Below are 6,000 nucleotides of genomic sequence, written 5' to 3'. Positions count from 1 at the left end.
TGACGAAAATGGTGAAACGGTCCGACATCACGTAGAGGTAATTCGGCACGCGTACACTCGTCTATCAAATTGATTTCCACACTCTGCGTCCTTACCAACACGTTTATTTCGTCACGTTTGCCGGACGTTGGGTAATGCAACATCGTTGGCAAATAACGAGAACATTGACAAATTTTTTTTACTCCCATCGAGGCGTGATTGTCTTTCCAATCTCGTTATACCGTTATTATCATCAACATGAGACTGTAATCGAATTTTCAAGAAGAAGACGGAAGAACTGTAATTATCTAAATTGGAAAAAATTGTACCTATACATACACACATATATATAATGTTTGAAATTGATCCTTAAAGTATGCTTCAAAATAAGTACGTATTAAGAGCGTGTTATTGGTGTTGAAACGATCAAGATCGTAATCAAATTTTCTGAAACGTCGATACAGTCAATAATGCTAAATGGCATGTATTATGGTAATTATCAATGTCAAATTGTAATCGAATTTTTCGAAAAAGCAAAGCAATCTAAGATAACATTTTCAGTTGCTGAGCCTGACTTTTGAGTGTACCTCAGGCTAGAAAGATTACGTTAGATGGTATTCACTGATTTCTGGTAAATAAGCATCCTTTGGTACAGGTTATTTCACTGTTCAGAACAGATCATGGGCAACGTGTATTTTTCTCTATAGATGTTGCACGTAAATGGCTGGTAGAACTAGAAACGGTAGTCAGAAGATAAGGCTCGAGCACAGGACGTGACGGATCACTTTTGGAAAACATGTTGGAGAATGAAGATGGAGGAGCGTAAGCGCAACCGTCGCACCGCTGGTTCTGCTTCCTTTCCTTTCTAATTGACCAACGTTGCCAGTCGATTGAGTGGTAAATTATAGGTCTCAGGGAAAGGATAATGATTATTAGTCGAATGCTAGACTATAAACAAACGATAATAATTTCGAGTTCCGGCAGAGGAAGAACGCGTTGCAAATCATACACGTAACAGGAGAAACTATATCTACAAACTTGTACGTTATTTAATTATTCCAAAGAAATTCACCCCTTTGTTTGTCTAATTAAAATTTTGATAACTTTATTCGTCCAATTGAATCAATATCTACATATCGGTAAACATAGCTACATATAGATGAAACATTCTGACCGAAACGGTGCCAACGATTTAGCGGGTCAAAGGCGTTCACAATGGGGTTCGACCAGGTTTGAGAAACGATTGAAAATGGTATCTAGATAAAGTTGGGCACATTTAAGGGTCGATCGAAATCTTATCGGTAATGGCGATCATAGACGCTGTGGGTCACACTCGAGTTGGCTGTTTAATTTATCGAGCGTGACGATAATAACTCGGCACGGGTTTCGACGCTGTGGAACGAACAAGGGCGGTCGATGATGACGATGACGATAATAATAACGGTGCCGGTCGTAATAATAAAGAGGCAGTGGAGGGCCACTCTCTGCGATTCGAATACGCCGTGTGGTTATTTCAAAGGTCTACTTAGCATTCGGTGTCACGTAGAGCCCACGGTTTAATACATCAAAAACTCGGGAATCCATCGTCTACCCTCTCGGTCCTCCTTACCGTCGCGACACCCCTGGGGGTACCACGGTATTCATTTGTTCAAACTTGCAACCCTCTCGAGGACTGTGCGTGCCTTTTGTTTTGGCCGACACGAATTCTGATTGGATCGTTCGCCAGGTACTGCCGGCCATGGCAGCCTTTTCCCGGACTAGGGTTATCGGGCCAATAGTCTCCTCGAGGGCGTTCCTGGGCGGGGATTCAAACGCGTCCTACATCTGTCGCTGTTGTCATCATTATTATTATTATCATCGTGGTTCGTTGGACGTACACCTTTATGAGTTTCCGGCCGAACCCGCAACGTCGGTAACGCCACTCCTATGTGGCGCTTTCGCCACTACCTGCTAGGTGGCGATAGTTACATGTCTGTTGGCGTTTGATAGAAACATGTTTATAATCTATAACGATGTTGATATTAATGGATTATTAATTATTTTGATATTAAAAGTAGATTTTATCGAAGATTGAAATCTCTTATAAGATAAAATTACTGTGGCAGATTGACGAGAATAATGAGTTTATCGCGTTTATCGGGATAGGACATTTTACTTTCGATTAACGTTGCATTAATACGTCTGTAGAATAATACACATATAACGATACGTACGTAAAATATGCAGATATTAATACCGTAAGATGTTAATTCAATCTTTAGAAAAATACATCACGTTTCTCATTATAGTCGTTATTCGAATATTAAATACACATATGTAAACGTCCATTTATGGAAATTTACATGACGATGTTTCCCGCGGTTATGTTAAAAAATTAACGGTCATCCCGCCATCTATGTAACTCATAGTTGTTACAAAACGGCGGTGCACGGTGACGTGCTCTTGTTTTACAACGATAAAAATTACAACGAATTAGCGAAACCGGCCGTTTTATCCCCGGTCTATGCCGGGCTGAAGTATCGCGCGAGTAAATTCGAGTGCGTTTAGAGTACTGAAGTGGCTGAAAGTTCCGTGGTAAATGCAATTTTCGTCGAACGTCGCGATCACGTTGGTCGCGTTGACGGGCATATTTTTAAAAAACGGAGAGGAACAACGCGCTCGGGGTTCGTTGAATGACGTTAATCGCTTTTAGTGTTCTCGTGCGGATCGTTTAATGGCATCTAATTTCACGTGGCCCTGGGAGAGAGCGAGAGAAAGAGAGAGAGTGAGGGAGAGAGAGAGAGAGAGAGAGAGAGAGAGAGAGAGAGAGAGAGAGAGAGAGAGTATTCGGTAGAGTTTACAGCGTCGTAATTTATCGACGTCGAGGCTTCGATCTGCTGCCTGTTGATCGTGGGAGCCCAGTGTCCTTAACGGGTAAGTGAATTTCGCATGCATGTCGATCCAGCTGAAAGAAATACGCCATGTCAGAAAGCGGAGCCGAGTGAACTTCGGCACGATTCATCCTGTCAAAGGTCAGAGGTTTTAATATCCTGTGCTGGACACCCACTTGGCAGCGATAATTCGAATTAATAAGCGCAAATTGCCGAGTCGTGGTTAATACAGGCACATTTCGGGACTAACTCTGTACCGCGCATAGGGATATTTTAACCTCAACGAAATGGATTCTCGGAACATATCGGAACGACCAATCGTGACAGACAGCTTCCGCAGTCCTCAGAATCGTACGTTCAGAAATTAATGCCCGCAGATCGGTCATATTGGAATCAAACGTATTATACGTTCGTTCTATTCCGAAATTACGTGCAATATGTAATTACATCGATATCGTTGATTACGCATACATATAAAGAAAATGTTTAGAAACACGTGTTTACATAAGATATTCAGGAATTTTGGTGTTACTTTGTGAGAACTCTTTAACGATATAAATAAACGAGAGGTTATGCAAACACACGTTGTATTTACATCGATCTATTTTTATCGTATTGTATAATAACATTCGAATAACTTTTTCGTATTTTATATATATTTTTTTTCCAACTTTTTAAACGATCTGAAGTTATTACATATAATATTATTCTTCTATTTATATCTATATAACATTCGGATCGCGTTTAGTCGGAAAAAGAAAAAGCGGAAAGTATTCAGAATATAGGATTTTTGAAACGCGTGTTTAATCGTAGTTTTCAAAAAGCTTATTTAATATTGATATTCGCCCGATAATGTTCGACGTGGCCGCGGCTTCCAGACGAAACATGTTTTCGTCATTAATCGATACAGTTCGCTGGCCAAGAGTGCCAATATTTTCCACAACGGACTTTTAATTGTCTGGTGCTTGTCGCGGTATATTGCGTTGCATTGTGCAGCGTTGAAAGAAAGCGTGTCACGTGGTCGAATCGAAATTAATATTTTCTATTTTCGCGGACAATATCCCATTTTGTATAGTCGAGCGCATTCGCTTATTGTCTCGTGTATGAACGCACGAAGCGTCGATACAAGGCGTGGATACGCGTGTATAGAACATCCAGCTAGAGAAAGCGGGAGCGAGAGAAACGAAAAGAAAGGAAAGCAGAGAAAGACGCGAGCGTAGTAAAACATAGTGTTAGGTAGAAAAAAGAGAAAATAAAAAAATGACGACACTTGTAGAGACGCGTCCATACTTTTGTATCCTATTGCTGGGTCCGGGGTACAAATGACACTCATTTGTACTGATAGGGATCGTTGCTCGTCTCGCAAAAAGCGCGGGGCTTAATGACCAAGATGCACCTATACGATATCTCGTCACAGATCCGTCAGCGATATCGAGCGTGGCTCAACAATGCGTCCGTCGGAATTAAAAATGTATTATACAAGCTGTCGTTCGGCCTGTGTTCCGTTTAATCGACTCGATCCTCGTTACAACGCGAAACGGGAAAACACTTCACTCGAATGTGCTCGTTTCGCGTTTTACCGTTCTGCTCTTTTTTTCTGTACGAAACTTCTTTTCGGCACTGTTACAATTTTCTTTCTTCGTTAACGCGTATGGAAATGAAAAATTCAATTTTTTAACGTTAAATAGAGGAGATAGATAGATAGTTATTGAGGTAGAACGTGTTAGGTTAAGCTTGATTCATAGATGTATAAAAATCTGCTTTCGATGTTACATTTATGGGCGTGTAAAATATAGATTATCTGAACGTAACTGAATAAATGAAATAATAATATAAGTGGTACTTTCGTCTATCCGCAACGGTATCTTCCCGAGTTTGTTTCATATAATACATTACAATTGAGAAACTTTATTAAATTCTGATTAACTGATCCTGTTGTTATTTTATGTTTTAGAGGTAGGATCGCGTTAGTTATTATTATGTTATATAGATAATAAATCCACACTTCTCGGAGCAGAAAAACCTTTATTGCACACACTTGAAAGGGTCACAAACGAATGAAAGAAAAAAGGCAAGAGAGGTCTTAAAACTATCGATCAGGTCTATCGACCGTGTCTAGGAATAACTTCTAATTACTCCTTTTGTAACTAGCCGTCAGCATATAGATGGCGAGCGAGAACTCACGTTGTTATTTTCAATAGATCCTTTGAATTCCAGCATTTTAGCATGAACCGAATAATGTTTATTCTTCATAATACGTCATAATACGTCATCGCTGTTGGAATAATATCTAGATAATTAAATTTTAACATTTGCATGACAATACACCTCATCTGCGAAGACGGCGTACGTGTTTGTGCCATAAAATGAGTACGACGTTTATAATAATTTAGAATAATATCAATATGTCGATGCTAGTCCGATACAATGCTGTGGTATCAATTGGGCAATATTTTTACAGTTTCGTCGTACTAGCAAGTCATTCGGCAAGAAGCAGCTATAATAAATCATTATAGCTGCATTAAAGTAATAATAAATCAAACACAAGTTACAACAAAAACAATTACCTGACAATATCTTAGGGATATTCTATAGAGTGGAAAAGGCAGGAAAATCGATGGGATAAGATAAGCGTATTTCTAGTAAGTATATTTCGGCAGCTACATTCGGTTAGAGCGGAGATTAGCCGCAGTAATTATCGAGGTAGCGTTTTCCTTTGAATCAGGCCTAGTATCGAGCGATTTAGCGGTTGCCGCTCGGCCAGAGGTGATGATGCAAGCCGAAGACGATAATCAGCACGATAATGCGAATGATTGTGTAGAACGCCGGCCCGTGTTAATTATATGTTCGCCGATACATCGTGCGACGCGCCTCCGTGCATTATCCGATTTATCGCCGGCGGACGTTTGAACGGATACGCACTGTTGTGCACGCTGCATAATGCAGTCGTGTTTACGAGTTTGCAAAGTCTCTCTCTCTTGCATCCTTCGTCGCATTTTCGTCTGGAAAATTCGTCAACTCGTATTTCGTATATTTAGCTGCATTAAATTCGTCTCGAATCGATATCTCGAATATTACAAAGTTAAAGATAAATTTTTCCCGAATAGTTACGTTATTGTTCCGTTAACATTTCACATTGCGAGACTCGTGA

General features: G+C 40.1%; 1 long non-coding RNA gene across 1 annotated transcript in view; it reads left to right on the top strand.

Annotated features, from left to right (window-relative positions):
• The first annotated feature begins 2,398 nt into the window (after positions 1-2,398).
• LOC126918712 (uncharacterized) overlaps positions 2,399-6,000 on the top strand; it is a 91,106-nt gene continuing 87,504 nt past the window's right edge. The window contains exon 1 of the long non-coding RNA XR_007711420.1: positions 2,399-2,892. This is a non-coding gene — a long non-coding RNA (uncharacterized LOC126918712). The remainder of the gene's footprint in view (positions 2,893-6,000) is intronic.

Source organism: Bombus affinis, chromosome 7, assembly GCF_024516045.1.
Source record: "Bombus affinis isolate iyBomAffi1 chromosome 7, iyBomAffi1.2, whole genome shotgun sequence".
NCBI classification, from domain to species: Eukaryota; Metazoa; Arthropoda; class Insecta; order Hymenoptera; family Apidae; genus Bombus; species Bombus affinis.
Note: the sequence above shows the minus strand (reverse complement) of the source record. Positions and strands in the feature narration are given on the sequence as shown.